Source organism: Sorex araneus, chromosome 4, assembly GCF_027595985.1.
Source record: "Sorex araneus isolate mSorAra2 chromosome 4, mSorAra2.pri, whole genome shotgun sequence".
NCBI lineage: Eukaryota > Metazoa > Chordata > Mammalia > Eulipotyphla > Soricidae > Sorex > Sorex araneus.
In genome coordinates, this window is record NC_073305.1 from 51722595 (window position 1) to 51742799 (window position 20205).

The following is a 20205-nucleotide window of genomic DNA, read 5'->3' on the forward strand; positions in this document are numbered from 1 at the left end:
CCCCATCAACATTTTCACAAGAGCCACCTGACTGCTTGTCACCACCTCTCTCATGGGGCACCACACTTCTGCGGGGATTAGATGTAAGATCTAAGCTCTGCATGATGGGACTGTCGAGAGGAATTCCTCTTTCTTTTGGTGAAATTGCCAAGGCCTTCCAGAGCTGCCCTAGAGAAGACCATAGCCCAAATGTCGCATTTCATTATGGTGACATTCATGAAATACTACTCTGTGCACAGAGCCCCACACTCAAAGTTGGGGCCTCACAGTCAAATAAACCTGGTCCCTACTCCAGAGAAAAGTGTGTGGTAGTGCTTTTCATCTAATCAAAATGGAGAAGGGACTTAGACAATTTAACCCTAAAAATCAAAATTAAAAGAAAAAATAGTGCTATCACCTTCTATGGCTAGAAGAATGCTGTCGCCATAAGTTTCTGGATCAGATATTAACTAATTGTCAAGGGTTACAGTATCATTTCTATCAAATATGGTCAACAGTATTATGGTCTTTCAGGGTTCAGCAACACAGAAGCTTATCTTCAGCTCAAATGAATCCAAGTTTGAACTGTGTACTTGCCAACTGGGCTACTTAGCAGATGATCTAATCATTCAGGCCATTCTCCTCTTCTAAAAGAGAGAATATCAAGACCACTAACCTAAGAGGGATGCTAATAAGTGTGACAAAACAGCTGAAGCACTTAGAACCACATCAGATATTAAAAAAATTAAAAATGCTTCTTATCTGGGGCTGGAGCAAAATACAGCAGGCAGAATGCTTTTTCTTGCATGTAATGGACTCAGGTTCAATGCCCAGTATCCCCTATGGTCTCCAAACACCACCATGAATAATTCCTGAACATTGAACCAGATAGAAATAAGCACTAAGCACCACCGATTGTGGCCCCAACACACACACACACACAAACAAAATAGAACAAAAAATTAAAACTCACTATGCAAATTACTTAAAAACTCATTATGGAAATTCACTGGCAAAATATCAGACAAGAAAGGGAATGATAGGGTTGTATTTTCTAATGGAAAACACTTCAGAGTTAACAGCCATAGCTTGTCTCTGCAAATCCAAGAGAGCTCTATGTCCATTAGAACACATGCAGAGGGATTACTTTTTTTGTAGAGATCAGAGTACACTTTAAGCTGGCATTGGTGCCAGCTAACGTGGGTCACCCCACGGAAATTCAGCTTTCTGTATTAGCTTTTAATGGCCCTTCTATGCTGGGCATTTGGAGCTAAGGTTTGAAGTAAATGCATTGAAATAAACATCTTCTGGTGCCAGAAATGCCACGGGCACATACTTTTCTTTCGATGGTCCTGGGAAGTGGTTTGTTAAACTATTGTTCTCGATTAAAAACTCATGTGTTTGTTCAGTCCAATATGGGTCGCCGCTTTGAGTGAAAGATCCTCTTGACATGGCAAAACCTCTACTTGTGACAAGCCATTGCCAAGTATGTCTTAACCAGATGCAGACCCGGGTTTGATTAGCAGCCACTGAATTCCATGTAAAATCAGATAATGATGGTTTTTCTCCTCTACACTGAGCAAATATCCTCAGCTTTTAATCAAGTCTATATAAGAAAAACCTCGACATAAATACCTCCACATAGTACAATGGTTTTAAACCTATGGTTCATCTCAACTTTCCTGATCTCTGACTGTTTAATCTGAGAAGGACCTGGGCAATACCAACTAAAAATAAGGGGACTACAATATTTATTTTGGCGGATACATTATAGATATAATAGAGGGACATGTGGTAAGTGGAAATTCTCTACCACACACAGAGAGAAGAGAAAGACTCTGGAGCCCATTTTTGTTTTCCCACATGTGGGATAGCATCTATTGGATAATGATGATATTAGGACTGCAAAGACACGTGCCACTTTGGAACACTGCACCAGACTCTGATCCTGCACACATAAATCTCCTCTCCTGCTTCTTTGGATATTTAAAGGGTCCAACTGCGAACCTGCGAAACATGGGACTTTGCAGAAAGGTTGCAGTTCCAGCTTGGGCTTCCTTTCCTTTCTTGTGGGCACAATTTGGGTGTTTGTAGTTAATTACTTGCAGGTGCATGTATGCTGCATGCTATGGAGTTCCCAATTAGCATCTTGCAGGTATAATTAGCAATTTCCACCTCACTCTGAGGGGGCAAGTGGATAATTGTGCCCACAAGGTGGTAACAGTTCCGAAAACCATTGAAGAGAATGCTCCCTAGCAGACAGCCGAGTCTCCAGTTCCTTGAGATGGAATTCTGGGCACTCAGGAATAAATGTCAGGTGTGCATTTTGGGTTAACAGATGGAGCCCTAGAGGAAAGAACTTCTCTAGTTCTTCATATCCTTTGACTGTGAAATTGCAAAACAGCAATAAGGAACAAGGATGTGTGTATTCTCAGTAAAACCTGTTGGCTGGTGAATTTTTTTTTTCCAAAAAATGGTGTGAAAAAAGGAGTGGCCCAGAACCACAAAATTTATCTTTTGTAGACAAATAAAAGCAACTCAGTGAGAAAAATGCATTTCCATTAGCTTTTCAAATATGTGATTACACTTAAAACATTTTAATAGGGGAGAGGGGATCAAAGAGATACACAATGAGTAGGATTCTTATTTTGCATGGAGCCAAACCAGGTTCTATACCTAGCACCTTTTATGGTCCTCCAAGTCCACCAGGAGTGATCCCTGAGCCTGCACAGAGCCAAAAGTAAGTCATGAGTAAACACCAGGTGTGACTGTAGCCCATATCCCCTGAAGTCCCCGTCCCGTCCCCCACTACAAAAAGCACATTTTAATAGAAATCATCCCATATGAGATCACATATTTAAAATGTTCCTGTGGGGCCCGGTGTACATTGGCTGCCGACAGCGAGCGGCTCCTGGGTAGTGCATACAGCCTGTGACTTGTACGGGCTTTGATAAGGGACCCTGGAGACTGTCCTTTGCCCTGCTCGTTCCTGTATGCTCTCACACTGGCCCCAATCTCAGGCTCCAAACAGGTATGGGGGGAGGGGCTTTGGAAATCCCCTAGGCACCATGGCCAGGGTCCTCGTTGGCCAGGTCATCATGTCCATCTGCACCAAACTTCAGAACAAGGAGCATGTGATTGAGGCTCTCCAACGGGCCAAGTACAAATTTCCTGGTCGTCAGAAGATCCACATCTCCAAGAAGTGTGGTTTTACCAAGTTTAATGTGGATGAGTTTGAAGACATGGTAGCAGAGAAGCGGATCATCCCAGATGGCTGTGGCATCAAATACATTCCCAACTGTGGGCCTCTGGAAAAGTGGCAGGCACTGCACTCCTGCAAGTCTTGGAGCTGTGCCCTCCAGTTCGTGTTCCCGACCCCAGCACTCAAGCGCCCTGTTCCACCCACCACACAAAACCTGGTCCTTAATCCAAAAATAAATAAATAAATAGATAAAATTAAAAAAATAGCATTTACTGAATGCTTACTCCTATCAGATGTTAGTTTAAGAATGCTTATAAGCACAATTGTGTGTGCATGTAATCAACATTCTCAGCTGAAAACTTGAAGGAGTTATTCTACAGTTTTAAAACAAAGATAAGTTGAGGCACAAAAAGCTAAAATAACATGGCCAGGACCATAAAATTAGTAAGTATTGGAATTATATCTCAAAACCAGGCAACTGGGCTCTAGCGAAGAGCCAATTTGATGCTGAAGATGAGGAAAGTTTCATTCTAAAGTCAGTAAAACAGGCCACTTGCCTTGCATGTGACCAACACAGATTCAATCCCTGGCACCTCATATTGTCCTCTAAGCACTGCCAGGACTGATCCCAGAGCAGAGCCAGGAGGAAACCCTGAACACCAAATGTGACACAAAAAATAAAACAGAAAAAAAAGGAAGAAATTTCCAAATGATTTTTAATTCATTTTTTCATGTGCTCACTTATTCATTTATTGGTCCACATGTTTATGATACATTTAACAGTTCCAGGAAGCTGTGGACCAACCACTCTACTAAGAACCAGCATTAGGGAGTAGGAAATAAGCTTCTTAACACAGATATCAGATAAATATTTTATAACCTTCAAATTTCACGAGAAGTGCTTGTTTAAAGTGAAAAAGAAAATGAAACAAAACCAAAATGCTACTTTAAGAAATAAAAGAGTACATAAGGTTATGGAAACACATCCCCTGCTCATGGATTGGGAGGATTAATATTAAAATGGCAATACACCTCAGAGAATTGAACGGATGCAATGCAGTCCCAATAAGGATGCCTGTGTCATCTTTCAAAGAAATAGGTCAAACACTTCTGAAATTCGTAAACAATAACCCTACCACCAGTAATTAAGCAATCTTTGGGAAAAAGAAAATGGGGCACATCACTTTTCCCAACTTCAAACTGTATTACAAAGTGGTAGCACTGTAGCACCGTCTCCCAATGTTCATCAAGTTGCTCGAATGGGCAACCAAAAACATCTCCATTGTGAGACTTGTTTTTACTGTTTTTGGCATATCGAATACGCCATAGGTAGCTTGCCAGGCTCTGCCATGCGGCAGGATACTGTTGGTAGCTTGCCAGTCTCTCTGAGAGGGATGGAGGAATCAGGTGAGCCGCATGCAAGGCAAACACCCTACCCATTGCGCTATTGCTCTAGTCCTTACAAAGTGGTAGAAATTAAAACAGCATGGAACTGGAATAAAGACAGATACTCACATCAGTGGAATAGACTTGAATATCCTGAGATAGACTCTCGGGTGTATGATCAGTTAATCTTCACTAAAAGAGCAAACTATATGACGTGAAGCAAGGATGCTTCAACAAGTGATGCCGGAAAATTTGGTCAGTTATGTAAAAAAAAAATAAAAAACAACTCACTCAGACTTCTTTATAACACCATGTAAAAAAGTCAGATCAAAATTAAATAAGGACCTCAATATCAGACTTGAACTTGTAAGGTACATGGAGGAAAACATAGGCAGAATTAATTCTCCATGACATTGAAGCTAAAGGCATCTCCAAAGATGCAACACCACTGACCCAGCAAGTGGAAGCAAACATAAACAAATGGGACTACATTAAACTAAGAAAGTCTTCTGCACCTCAAAGGAAATGATGACCAGGAGACAAAGACAGCCCACAGAATGAGAAAAATTATTTGCTCATCGTCCATCTGAAGGAGTTAATATTGAAGATATGTAGGAAACTGGTAGAGTTTTACAAAAAAAATGATACAACTCCATCAAAAAATGTAGGAAAGAGATGAACAGAAGCTTGCTCAAAGAAGAAATACAGATGGCCAAAAGGAACAAGAAAAAATGCTCTGCATCACTAATCCTCAGGGAAATGCAAATCAAAACAACAATGATATATCACTTCACACCACATAGACTGGTACACATCAAGAAAAATGAGAAAAACCAGTGCTAGTATAGATGTAGGGAGAAAGGGACTCTCATTCATTGCTGATGGAATACCAACTGGTCCAGCCTTTTTGTAAAACTATGGTACATCTACACAACAGAATACTATGCAGCTGTTAGTAAAAACTAAATTATGAAATTTTCTTATACACAGATGGATATGGAGTATCATGCTGAGGGAAATGAGTCAGATAGAGCAGTCAGAGATAGAAAGATGGCACTCATTTTTCAAATATTAAAAATAGGACAGTATGAAAACAATACCTAAAGACAGTAGAAATAAGGGCCAGGAAGACTGGTCCGTGGTAGGAAGCTCACTGCAAATTACGAAAAAGTGCAGTTAGGACAAGGGAAGGTACCACTATGACATTGATAATTGGAAATGATTACTGTGGACCAGAACTGAGTGCTGAAAGGAGTTAAAATGATATACATGATAACTTATGAGTAACACTATTGCAAACCACAATGCCTAAAAGGAGAGAGGAGAAGGAGGAGAAGGAGGAAGAGGAGAATGAGAAAAAGAAAGAGGAAAAGGAGGAGGAAGAGAAAAGAAAAGAAAGAGAAGGAGGAGAGAGAGAGAAGGAGGAAGAGGAGGAGGAGAAGAAAAAGAGGAGGAGTTAGGGAGGCGGAAGAGGAAGAGGAAGAGGAAGAAGAGGGGGAGGAAGAGGAAGAAGAAGAAGAAGAAGAAGAAGAAGAAGAAGAAGAAGAAGAAGAAGAAGAAGAGGAAGAGGAAGAGGAAGAGGAAGAGGAAGAGGAAGAGGAAGAGGAAGAAGAAGAAGAAGAAGAAGAAGAAGAAGAAGAAGAAGAAGAAGAAGAAGAAGAAGAAGAAGAAGAAGAAGAAGAAGAAGAAGAAGAAGAAGAAGAAGAAGAAGAAGAAGAAGAAGAAGAAGAAGAAGAAGAAGAAGAAGAAGAAGAAGAAGAAGAAGAAGAAGAAGAAGAAGAAGAAGAAGAAGAAGAAGAAGAAGAAGAAGAAGAAGAAGAAGAAGAATCTGACACTGAGGCAGGTTGTGGGGGAGAGGGGGGAAACAAAATTGGGGACATTGGTGGAGGTAAACTTACTGTTGGAGGAATGGGTGTTGACTGAATCCCAAACATAAACAGCTTTGCAACTGTGTATATCACGATGATTCAATACAAAAACAGAAAGAAAGAAAATGAAGCAAAAAACGAAGAAAATAAAAAGCGTGTCTGCAAAGAAGAAACGTAGGAAGGGGTGAATGAGCTAAGGAGATAAGACTTAAAGAAAGTAAATTAGGGGAAAGGAATCACTAGGAAATTATTTGTCTTTTGAAAATAAGCCTCTATATAAGAGTGGGTAGTGGTGGGGAAACCGGGTCAATCTATCAGTGGGAAGATTTTGAGGAATGCTGGAGAGGTGACCTTGTTATACCTCCAGATGTCTATTCTTGCTTTATAAGAAAGAGTAGGTAATACTTAGGTATACCAGGAGTTATTCCCCACACTGAACTATAAAAATCAAAATGGAACCAACCTTCTTAGCCTCTGGGACCTATAACAGGCTTAATGCTGAGTGCCTGAAAAGTTCACATAATAAATGGAAACAGACTTGTGAGAATCTGTGGATGTGAGGAGGCTGGTGGCTGGTGAGTCTGCCCAGTTCCTTTATGACTGACAACGTGCATGACATCAATTTCATCAAAACACATTTTAATAGTGTTGCTATATTTAGCCAAATTGTAGGGACCATGTCTCTGACTGAAACAGATTATTAGTAATATTTCCTAAAGACTGAACAAAATTTGTGAGAGCTTCAGAAGTACAAGAAACCTATCATTTCATGATGAGACTGACGATAAATACAGAAATTATTTGATCAGTGTGCATGCACCCTTCTTCCCAGGGACCATCATTCAGTGCTCGGGACAAAACTATGAACAGATTTCAATCTATAAACTTAGTAACAGTTAATTCATACTGAGAATTCCCAGGTGCCCTCACACTGAGGAAAGCTTTTAAAGGAGACTTTTGAATAATGGAGAATATATCACTGTGATTCTTTGAAGTAGACACTATAGGCGTGGAGACATCCAGCACCTTATCCAAATCACACAGCTGGTAAGTGGCAGGAGAGGGAGAGAATATGTGTGTTCGGATGTTTCACACTCTGCCGCTGGCGTGCACATGGAGGTGGTTTGAAAATGCTATTTCCTTTGATGTTTCTTAAGACTTCACTTAAAACTTCAAACATATTTTCTTTTCTGAGAGGGTGTTAAGGACATTTCCACTGTAAAAGTCCACTCTGCTTTACTGGCTTCATTAAACAGCTGGGCATTTATTCTACTGGGTCCCTATAAAGTCCACGCAAGATTTCATATTGTCCTTGACTAAAATGCTCTCAGATTTGCAGTTGGCATAGTGCAGTCATCCAAGAGATGTGAACTTAACATGGTGATCATTAACTGAAATGATTTTCTATGATATTTTCTTATTACACAAAGAACCAAGATCAATGAATACATAAAGCTTGATTCTGAAATTTGTGTCTTACAACTTTCCAGTGACTTCATTAGGGTGGAAACCTGTTGATCTCTCTTTAGTTAAATCTCTTTCTGTCTTTGCATGATAATGAATGCAGGGTCTGAATTCCCTTCTCAGTGAATCAGTCTCATTGCTTTTTCATCTCCATTACTGGCTCTTTTTACTAAATAGACTTGCAGAAAAAATTTTGATCATCATGATGTTCATATTTGCCATGGCAAAACCATTCCTCCCTCCCTTCATTCACAACTAGACATGGTGTTTCCAGTATCGTCTTGCAAAATTGATGGTATCAGGAACTGGATAGTTCCATTTAATTCAAATTTAATTTCAAATACATGAAGGAACTTGGCCTTTCTATGTTGAGTTAGCAGACCAAAACTGGGCTCATTTTAATGAGGTATTTTATGCCAACTGTAAACTGAACTGGCCTCATGAGGAAAGTGGTCATGGGCAGTCTTCCATTGGAATGATATGAAGTGACCTTAGAGAGCTCACCTGTTCCAGGGCCTTAAATCCCCATCATTCAAGCTGAACCACTTGTGATGGTCCTTGAAAATGTCAACATCCTCCCAGAGGAAGGAAGGAAGGCTGTCTTTATAGTATATAGCTCTTTTCTTCTTTGTTGGCCTGATAACCTTCACACTCTAGCAAGTGGTTTTTCATCATGCCCTGTTGTCTCGATGAGTATCTCAAGCAAAGGTTCTACTCTTCCCTGACCTAGTATGGGCATTCAACCCATCCTATATTATTTATGATGCATGTCATTCCTCCCCCTCACACATATACACATGATCAGTTCAATAAGTGAAGTATTGGAGCCCAGTGGCCCCCAGTCAGAGATGTATGGAATATGCAGCTACTGTGATCCATTGCAGGGAGAAAAATATATCCTTGATAGGAGGATAATGTGACAATGTGACCCATTAGGCTTACAGTTGAGAGATCGGAGGAGGGGAAGAGCGCTGATGACTATGTTTAAACACTGCATCTCTCCAGTTTCTCTGTTATGAGAACCAAGATGACAAGTGTTCCTGCCAAGTTCAATGAATTAATTAGAAGAATTCTTCATAACTACTTTGGAATTCATTTCATTTAAAGTTTAAAAATTAATGTAAATTCCCAAATTAATGAAATGAATTAGCAAATGCTGAAAGATGGACCAGCAAGTAACAGGCCCAAATGAGGCCTCCTACATTTATACCTGTCTACCTTGAAGCTCAGATACAAAATTGTAATCAAGTAATTATATCCTCAAGAGAAATGCATAGATATGATCACAAAGGAAACATCACTGTCACTGTCACTGTCATCCCGTTGCTCATCAATTTGTTAGAGTGAGCACCAGTAACGTCTCCATTGTGAGACTTCTTGTTACCATTTTTTGCATATTGAATATGCCACGGGTAGCTTGCCAGGCTCTGCTGTGCAGGCTAGATACTCTCGGTAGTTTGCCGGGCTCTCCGAGAGGAACAGAGGAATCGAACCTAGGTTGGCAGCGTGCAAGGCAAGCACCCGACCCAATGTGCTATTGCTCTAGCCCAAAGAAAACATATCACAACCAAAACAGCTATTTAATTATTTCCTGAAATTGAAAACAGAATAAATGCTCATCGAGAAGTAGTGGATAAATACATTAAAATATAAGGCATGCAATGCAATTTTATATAACATTAAGAATGAATAATAAAGATTATACACAAAAGGAATGAATTCCATAAACTTAACATTGAGTCAATGAAACAGTAATACAAACTGTATTCTCCAATTAATACCAAGTTTGACAGGAAAAACTAACATCTGGGCTCAAAAATCTGGATAGGGGTCATCCTGGGGAGGGTAGTGATTGAATATGTACTTGGAGGATCTGCTATAGTGCCAGTCTTATTATATTGTATGATCTAGATGTTGGTTTCATGGGCAAGTTGGATTTCTGTAAAATTTCTCATGCTGTACCTTTGTTATTTGTGTTCTTTTTGTTTTGAATGGTTTGCACATAAGTTATGATTAAATTTTTAAAAAAGAAAATGAAATCTTTACAATGTTGAAGCAATGTTATTAGCAATGAATGAATTTGCTGTTAAACCAGTTCATTTTGGGTTTAGGACAATGTGAATAATTACTACTCTTAATTGCTTTTAGTCCAAACTTCTTTTTTGGGGGAGGGTCTTTAAACCTTCCCTCACTTCTAATAATCATCTGTTTAGTAAATCAAGTATGCTATCAGGCAATGAGTCAAAAAGATGTTTCTTATTTTGTAGGTGGTTCTTTCCATTAGGTTTTCTCGCCCCAGTCCTCTTGCTTCTCACCAAAGGAAAAGAAACAGAGCTTTGATAAGGCTAGAGAAGGGACCTGATGATCTGGGCTTCCAGAATAGAGAAGCTTTTCTGAATCCATAGATAAGTATTACAAATGCAAAAAAAGAGGCAAAGGTATGTAAGAGATCATACTATTTACTAAATTCTTTTATAATCTGGCATGAAGCAATACTGCATCTTGTCGAGTTAATTGGAGCCATGTGACTGACTTCCATTTAAGAAGATTTAAGTGAGGCCGACTTCCAAGCCATGGAGCAAACGTCCTGGTACTTATCTCCACTATTCTTGGGTGTTAGTCTCCCATTCTGTTACTTTATACTCCACAGATGAGTACAATCTTTCTATGTCTGTCTCTCTCTTTCTAACTCATTCCACTTAACATGATCCTTTCCATGCTGGGGCAAAAGGCAGCTCAGATAAAGAAGGCAACACCAAGTGAAGGATGACCCGTTCGGGATGGGAGATGTGTGCTGAAAGTAGACTATAGATCGAACACTATGACCACTCTGTACCTCTACTGCAAACCACAACACCCAAAAGGAGTGAGAGAGAACAAAAGGGAATGCCCTGCCACAGAGATGGGGTATGGTAGGGAGGATGGGGTGGGGGGAGGGATTATGGGATCATTGGTGGTAGAAAATGGGCATTGGTAGAGGGATGGGTACCCAAGCATTATATGACTGAAACATAAGCACAAAAGTTTATAAGTCTGTAACTGTACCTCACGGTGATTCACTAATAAAAAATAAAAGAGATGTAAGTGAAAATAATGTGCACCACTTCCAGATAACCCTTAAAATCCCATTTGTGTCACTTTGCTAGGGTGGCCACATTTTAGGTGGCTTAATCCAGTTTCTCAACATTTTGCTTACTGTGGTCTCCTTCCAGCCCTGAAACCTCCTGTAATCCCCGTCCCCCTCCCCTACTGGTTGACACCATAGTGGCAGGCAATGATTTTCTCTCTCTAATATTCATTTCATAAGAAGACTTAATTAAGCTTAACTATTATCAATGTGTGTATTTTATTATTTCTGTTACTACTTAAATAGCTAACAAAGATTTAAAATAGCTTTCAAATAGAAGGGCTGGTAAGGCATATTCTGTATTGGGAAGAGTTCCAATCTTCTGCCCAATTTTCTTTGGCACCAATGGTTATCATGGAAGAGCTGGTTGTAGTGAGAGGTCACAGAAAAAGCATTGCCTGCTTCATTTTAACAGCAGCCTCACTTTACTTGTTACTGACAATGCCCTCCTTTACATTAGCTATGACCCCAGATGACTGCCTTAACAAAAGGAAGTAACACAATCTAATTGTTCTGGATTCCTCTGCAACAGTTCCCTGATGGATAAGGAGTATTCCTGGCCTTGATCCAGAATATTAATTCTTCTCCTTAATGTGAAGAAAGAAAGGTGGGAGGAAGGGGTTGAAAGAAAGAAAATAACTTAAGACCATACTTTTATAAATTATCTGATAATTTACAATTATCTTGCACCATGCCTGATACGTTACAACTGACACTGCGTGTATGGGCACATGAAGCTAATCACTCAATTTGTCATGAAAAAAATCTTAGGCATTATGTAAATAAATTTGTTGTTTTAATATGCACAGCACATTCTGAAGGGGCCAAAGTGATAATACAGAGGGTACTATGCCATGTACACGGCTCACCCGGATTTGATCCTGGCATCCCATAAGGCCTCCCTGAGCACCACCAGGACTAATTCCTGAGTGCAGAGCCAGGAGTAATCCCTGAGCATCACTGAGTGTGACCCCCAAACAAAAGAAACAAAAAAAATGCACATTCCTAGATACCCTTTTCCAAAACATAGTCGTGTTTCTCCCTTGTTACATGGGTTCTTATGAATTCTACAGCTCTACATCCATCATACTAAAAAAGTCTGGACTTCAGTTTGTGAGAAATTCCAGGTATCACTGGGAACTGTGTCACTCGCTGACTCTAGGAGCACCTGCTAGCAGAAATCTCGAGAAGCTTAATAAATAGAGAGCTCTTTTTGTTTTTGTAGGGGGGTAGGGGGATGGGAAGAAGGGGCCAGACCCAATGGAGTCCAGGGACCACTCCTGGCAGAAGAAGGGGTCACACCCAATAGTGCCCAGGGACCACTCCTGGCTGTTCTCTGAGTAACATAAGTGGTGCCCAAGATCAATCTGGTATCAGCTAAGTGCAAGGCAACCTCTCCCCATCAAATGTAGAGTTCCTTATGAGACTTTGTCACTCACAATGTTCACAGACTTGTCCCACTCAGAAGCAATGATGGGAATTATACAACACTGTGAGTGTTTCATCCATTGCTATAGCCAAAATGATTGAATAAACTAGAAAGTTGTCAGTTATTTCAAATAAAACCCACTTAGATCACAGCTTGCTGCTATGTTTTTTTAGAAAAATTATTTAAGAGTAAAGCCATTAAAGGATAAATTTTGAATCTAACTTTTATAGAACCCATGGAGAAACTGCTAAATGGAAGGTATCATTTAGTCCTTTAAGTAGTGGCAGAGGTTCCATTGCCAGTCAAAATGGAGCAGTCCACTAGCTTTATCTCTCTTAACTGTTCGCAACACTTTGGATAAAACACAAATGAACTGGAACAATAGCGCAGCAGATAGGGTGTTTGGCTTGAACAAGGCCGACCGGGGTTTGAATCCTCCACCCCTCTCGGAGAGCCCGGCAAGCTACGGAGAGTATCTCACCCGCAAGGTAGAGCCTGACAAGCTACCCGTGGCATATTCGATATGCCAAAAACAGTAACGACAAGTCTTACGATGGAGATGTTACTGGTGCCCACTCAAGCCAATTGATGAGCAATAGGATGACAGTGATACAGACAACTGTCTACAACACTTCAGGTAAAATACAAATGCAACTTCTGGGTATCCTAAGGACAATGCATCAGTAGCAGCACACGCCACAATAACTCTAAGATATGCTTTTGATTTTTGGTCATAAAATTAAGCAATAAGACCTCTGCAATTCAAAGAGAGTAGGATAAATTCACTTTCTTAACTTTTTCAGCTTTGAAGTACAAAGTTGTAATACCATTTTTTTAACTAAAGGACTAAGAAAGAGCTCTAAAAGAAAAAGAGTATGGAGAAAATACTGGAAAGAAATGAACTGAAGGAGGAAATACCATGAACAACATAAACAATATTATTCCTAAATTATATATGTGTGGGATAGATTTAAAGGCTATGTAAATTCCACTATCATTGGAATCAACACTCACAGATGGGAAATCATAAGTTGCAATGTCTAGCGATGTCTTGCAACAGCAGAGCCTCGCAAGCTACCCATGGAGTATTCAATATGCCAAAAACAGTAACAACAAATCTCACCATGGAGACATTACTGGTGCCCGCTCAAGCAAATCAATGAACAATGGGATGATAGTGCTACACACACACACACACACACACACACACACACACACACAATGGAATACTATGCAGCAGAAGGAATGATGAAATCATGCAATTTGCTGAAACCTGAAGAGAACTGGAAGATGTGTTTAGTGTAGTGAGCTAGAAGGACAAACACAGGATGATATCACTTACTTGTGGTATATAAAGTAACTGGACAAGGAAATGTAATGCAGTAAAAATAGAGAGGTTCCCAAATCATCCTTGAACCCAGAATACAGAGAGGAGAATGACAAAGAAGGAAATAAATCAAGGGAGTGAGGAAGATTATAAAGGGAAGTTAACAGGGAAGCACGGGCCAGGGGACTCAGGTATACTGGTATATATACCAGAATAACCACTGGGTGGTATACTGGGTGGTAACCACTGGGTGGGGGGAGGGGTAGAAATATAGCTATATATCAAAATCACAGACTCAACAACACTGAAATCATGAGACTGAAACTATAATCAACAACTTTAAAATGTTATCCTGCGTGGCAGGTTGTGGAGACAGGAGAGAATATGAGAATGCTGATGGAGGGAAGTTGGCACTGGTGCGGATTGGTGCTAGAATATTATATGCCTAAAACTCATCTACCAATAACTTTGTAAATCATGGTTCTTTAATTCAATTAAAAATAATAACAGTAAACATATAGGGAATAGCATATACTTAAAATTCAAATGCTTCTAAGGGAAAATAAGGATCTAAAAAAGAGATACACTGTATTTCTAGAGCATAAAGTTCAATATTGTGAAAATGTCAATTAACCCCCAAATGATCTTATAGACACAATATAATCCCAATAGAAATTCTAGAAGATATATATGTAGAAATTGGTGAGTTGTTACTTTAGTTCATATGGTAAAACAAAGCACTACAAAGAATCAGATAACTTTGAAATAAACTAACAAAGACAGATTTACTTGTACTATTTGATTTTAATACTTCTATAAAATCATGGTAATTAAGACAGTGTGGTATTGGCATCACAATAAAACAGAATAGAGGACAGAGTGAAAAAACAGATCAGCAACAGGATACAAAGGCAACTCAATGCACTAAAAGACAGTCTTCTCAATAAATGGTTCTGAAAGATTAGGAGTATATATGCAAAAGAAAGGAAAGGGACTTAGATCTCATCCATATCACATAGAAAATTAAACCTCACTGCATAGCAGATATAAATGTAAAATGTAAAATTACAAAATTACCTATGAGAAATCTTAAGATAAAATTATGGATGTCCTTAAATTAGGGAAAGAGTTTTAGCCATAGCTCAGTTTCTCTTAAAAAATGCCTCAGATGCACCAAAGTTTCTTTAACCAATCATCTGTTCTAGGGCACTTAGGTTGTTTCCAAATTTTGGCTATTGTGAACAGTGCTGCAATGAACATATAGGTACAGATGCCATTTCCACTGTGCTTATTTGCATCCTCGGTATATATTCCTAGAAGTGGTATTGTGGGATCATAAGAAAGCTCAATTTCTAGTTTTTGAAGGACTATCCATATTGTTTTCCAGAAAGGCTGGACCAGTCGACATTCCCACCAACAGTGAAAGAGCATCCCTTTTCCCCCACTTCCATGCCAGCACTGGTTGTTTTTGTTCCTTAGAATGTGTGCCAGTCTCTGTGATATGAGATGATATCTCATTGTTGTTTTGATTCGCATCTCCTTGATGACTAGCAATGTGGAGCATTTTTATATGTTCCTTTTGGCCATTTGTATTTCTTTTTTTGAGGAAACTTCTGTTCATTTCTTCTCCCCATTTTATTGATGGGGTTGGAGGTTTGTTTCCTTGTACAATTCTACTTGTGTATTGTATATTCATGGAAAACTATGCAGCTGTTAAGAGAGATGAGTCATGAAATTTGCTTATAAGTGGATAGACATCAAGAGTATTAAGCTAAATGAAATGAGTCAGAAAGAGAGGGACAGACATAGAATGACTACACTCATTTGTGGAGTATAAAATAACATAACATGAGGCTTACACCCAAGGACAGTAGATACAAGGGCCAGGAGGATTGCTCCATATCTGAAAGTCTGCTTCATGAGCGGAGGGGAGAAGGCAGCTGGAATAGAGAAGGGATCACTAAGGAAATGAGGACTGAAGGAATCAGTCGGGATGGGAGATGTGTACTGAAAGTAGACAATCGACCAAACATGATGACCTCTCAGTATCTGTATTGCAAACCATAATGCCGAAAAGTAGAGAGAGAGTATGGGGAATATTGTCTGCCATAGAGGCAGGGGGAGGGTGGGAAAGGGGGGTATACCGGGGATATTGGTGGTGGGAAATGTGCCCTGGTGGAGGGATGAATGTTTGATCATTGTATGATTGTAACCCAAACAAAGCTTGTAACTATTACATGGTGATTCAATAAAATTTTAAGAAAAATGACTCAGGTGCTACAATGTATGCTCTTCATACATTGTATAATAACCCAATTCTTTTGAAAAATCTTGGACAGGTACTATTATGGTTCTTACATCAAAGGATCGAGATATGAAGAGGCTAAGTCATTTGCCTGAGGTCACATAGTTATAAAGAGGTAGAGCAGAGAGTTTCTGAGTCAGTAATTTTTATACCATGAGGAAACTGAAACACAGACTGTCACGAGAAGATTGGGTTCCCTCCTAGGCCTGTGTAACTTCACAGATGAAGCTCTTCATGATTTCAATAAATTCTATCTCTTACTGGGAACATCCTGCCCGAGAAATAATAGTCATCTTGAACTGACCTAACCTGTGCTAATGAAATGTGTACTTTCTGGTTTTCATTTTCAGCATCAATAAGGCCTATACTCATTCTCTGTCAATGTTCATAAAACTAGCAACAGTTCATGAATGAATGGGGTGAATTAAATAAAACTTGTGAGCAAGTTTTCTGTGTTAAAAAATAAGAGGAAAAGTGAATCTCAGAAGGAAATTAAGAAATTTGCCTGAAGTTCCACAAGTGGGAAAAGGTAAAATGGAAGTTATCCAACTCAGGTTGGACAACTACAGCTGGATGTCTTCTGACTCTCCGAGAGAGATGCTGAAAATCTGCCTGCCTGAGAAGTGCATACCTATAAGACAATCAGGGGCCCCTCAGAGGTGTTGAGGGCTGCAGATGAATTGAGACAAACTTATAAAGGAATGTGGGTATCCTAGTCCAGGGATACACAATGATGCTCAGCTCTTTTGTCTCAGAAACAATACATTCTATGCTCCCAAGCCTCTTGAAGGGGCTCTGCTATTCAGCTGTCCAGCACCCCTGTTATCTCAAGGTCAACTAATTATTTTTCTTTATAATTCACTGGTGACTGATAACTATTATTTTCCTGTCTAACACATACTTATAAGTGCTCTGGTTAAATATAGGCTGCTAGGAAGAAGAAAGAACATTTTTTTAACCTCACTATTTCCAAGGGTATTTGGATTCAGGAATCTAGATCCCTCCAAATTACCTTAGAGAAATCAACATGTAGACTGACTTATAAAAAAAAGGGGGCGGGGGAAGAATTCTATTTTCTCAAATGAGGATCAGAATTATAGGACTAGCTATCCTCCTATTTCCTGGCGAATGAGGGTGGGGGGCTTATAAGAATCAGAACTAAGTTGAAAATGTTTAAAAGATGAGTTATAGCAATAAATAAAACATGTAAGAAAGATAAGAAGTGAGAGATGAATCGGATTAAAGGATCACAGTACTTAATAAAAGTATTTGACATACGTGCTAACCTACTTATGAACTTCCAAATTCACAGAGAATTTGCTTGTTCTGTAATAATCCACTCCTTCCTTCTATATTAGTATTTAGTTGTCTCCTGGCTTTCAACTAAAGACAATATTTTCCAGTCTCCCTACATCTGGATGTGGCACTGTGACTAAGATGCAAATGGAGGAATGTTTAGTAGTGATGCACACAGTGCTCAGGATGCATCCTTGGGGAAGAAACACATTCTTTTGTCCCTTGTTCCTCTTTTTTGGGGGGAGGGGTGTCACACCCAGTGATGCATAGGGTTACTCCTGGCTTTGCACTCAGGAATTACTTCTGGTGGTGCTCAGGGGACCACACAGAATGCTGGGAACTGAACCCAGGTCAGATGCTTGCAAGGCAAATGCTCTACCCACTGTGCTATAACTCCAGCCGCTCTTGTTCCTCTTTCAGTGAGCAGAGTGCAGACTATCTAGAGGAAGTTGGAGAAGTTGCCTCGATCTGGGAGATAAAATTGTTAGGATGCCTGAGCAGTGAAACAAGAGGGATCCTGATTCTCTATAATTATCAAATATAAGGTTACTCTTAGGTCTGTGTTCTTTAATTGTTTTACATTTGTTGACTGGCACTTGTCTGCTTAACAGTTAACAGACCTGTAATGTTACAATCAAAGTGGTAGACCCGTACTTTTGAAACTTTCTATACCTGCAGACAAGGTCCACAAAACAGCAGTTGAAAAGCACTGTCCTAGGTAACCATCAGACATTTTGAGGTAAGAAAAAGGTGTTTATCTTGTGTAAGACCCTGGATGTGGGAGTTTCTGTGATAGTGTTATAGCTTACTGATCTGAATCCTAACACAACGGATGATACAAGATTGACAATCAGAATAATAAAATCATAAAAATTCCATCAATACAATTTTCCATCAATACCATTTTTTAATGGAAAGAATGGTTTTAGTTCACTGCAACAGACTATTCTGGAAAAATCTCCTGTAGCCTCTGGGTAGTAAAAGTTCAAGAAATCAAAAGTGTGATTTATTGGGATAAACTAGAATCTAGAAAATGTAGTCATGTCATTGAGCCAACTTAGTTTTCCTAGCATCATCTTCTTTAAGGGCTTGAATAAAGGCATTTTTTAATGTAAAATGCTTGGAGGATGACTTTCAGATGCTGAAAACACAAGTTCTTCCATTCCCTTAATCCCGCTGCAAAAACTCGTGGCCCCAATGTTTCATGTCAGACCTGTTGGCTCCTTCCTTTGCAAAGACTCCAGTTGTTACACTGAAATCACACTGGATCATATTAATTCTCTCCTCCCAATTTCCTTTTCTTAAAGCTGGAGCCTCACTATATCACAAAGAAGTATTGTAAAAATATAGAGTAACAAATGTTTTCCTCTGGGCTTAGTAAATTGGAATGGGGCAAGGATTGTGCATTTACACCCAATTTACTTCAGACCATATTACCTATAGAATAACTTGTGAGTTCTCAGATAAAAGAAAATAATGGAAAAGATGCCAAAGTAAATGAACATTTTTCAATTCCTTTCAAATATTGAATGCATATATATGTATTATTTCATGAAATAAAAAGTGAATAGCAGCAGAGTCTACTCTCATGCAAAACCTGATACACTCTCTACCACCACTTTGTGAAGGCAAAACAGTGTGTTCTGCATATGCTTACTGCTAGCATTTTCACTCCTAGGTATTTCAATAACACAAATGTGTGCAAATGTTCAGCATTAAGCTATTAGTATAATATCAGAGACTATTCTTAATTGTGTTATAATATCAGAGACTATTCCTAATAGTCCTTAACTGGAATCAGTTCAAATGTTCACAAAGATAGAATGGATAAGTACACACATGGTATACTCAGCATACCCATTAGTCAATGGGAAAAATAATAAGTAGACTCCAGTACACAGAACCATCAGAACCACATGAGTGCATCTGAGAAATAAAATGTTGGGTAACAAAATCCAGAAGGAAAATAAAAAACAGAAGAAAAAAAATGTTCTTTATGATTTAATTAAGATACAGTTCAAAACCTGAAATTAATCTATAGTGTCAGAAATAAGAGTAGGATTGAAAGACTTCTGAGTGCACCAATGTTTTACTTTTTTCATCAGGGTACTGGCCATCTGGATGTGTACATTCTGAATATGTACCAATCTGAAATCACATGATTTGTGCCCTTTGGGACATATACACTATTCAATTTTATCTATATACATTTTAGGGGCCATGTCAGATATCAAACCAGGGTCAGCTACATTCAAGGAAAGCTGTACTGTAACTCCAGCCCCTTAAACATATTTTTGAAGGAATATATAAATTCCAACTGCCATTCAAAGTGTAAAAAAAACAAAGGAGTAGATAATCACTCTCCAGTGGTCAACAGAACTGTGACCTGAAGATGCTAGGGAGATAGACATAAGGGCATCTTAGGATAGCTGTGAAGAGATCCTGGCACTCTGATTGGAGGCATCTGTTAGTGGCACCACAAGTGAAAACATTAACACTTATTTTCTCATGAATAAGCAATAACAAAAATACCAAGTACCGACAAACTAAAGCAACAGTACTAAATAATATTATGAGCAGATCATGAAAATAGATATTAGGGGCTAGAGCAATAGCACAGCGGGTAGGGTATTTGCCTTGCATGTGGCCCACCCAGTTTTGATTCCCAGCATCCCATATGGTCCCCCGAGCACTGCCAGGAGTAATTTCTGAGTGCATGAGCCAGGAGTGACCCCTGTGCATCACCGGGTGTGACCCCCCAAAAAAACGCAAAACAAATACATATTATATTAAAGACAAAAGTGTTTAGGAAAGAATAGGAA

At 39.2% G+C, this 20205-nt stretch overlaps 1 protein-coding gene and 1 pseudogene across 6 annotated transcripts in view; one reads left to right on the top strand and one right to left on the bottom strand.

Moving 5' to 3' along the window:
* Window positions 1-20205, bottom strand: part of ERC2 (ELKS/RAB6-interacting/CAST family member 2) — a 1118394-nt gene that overhangs the window by 346903 nt on the left and 751286 nt on the right. The window lies entirely within an intron of this gene.
* On the top strand, window positions 2823-2951 carry LOC129404649 (small nucleolar RNA SNORA70; annotated as a pseudogene).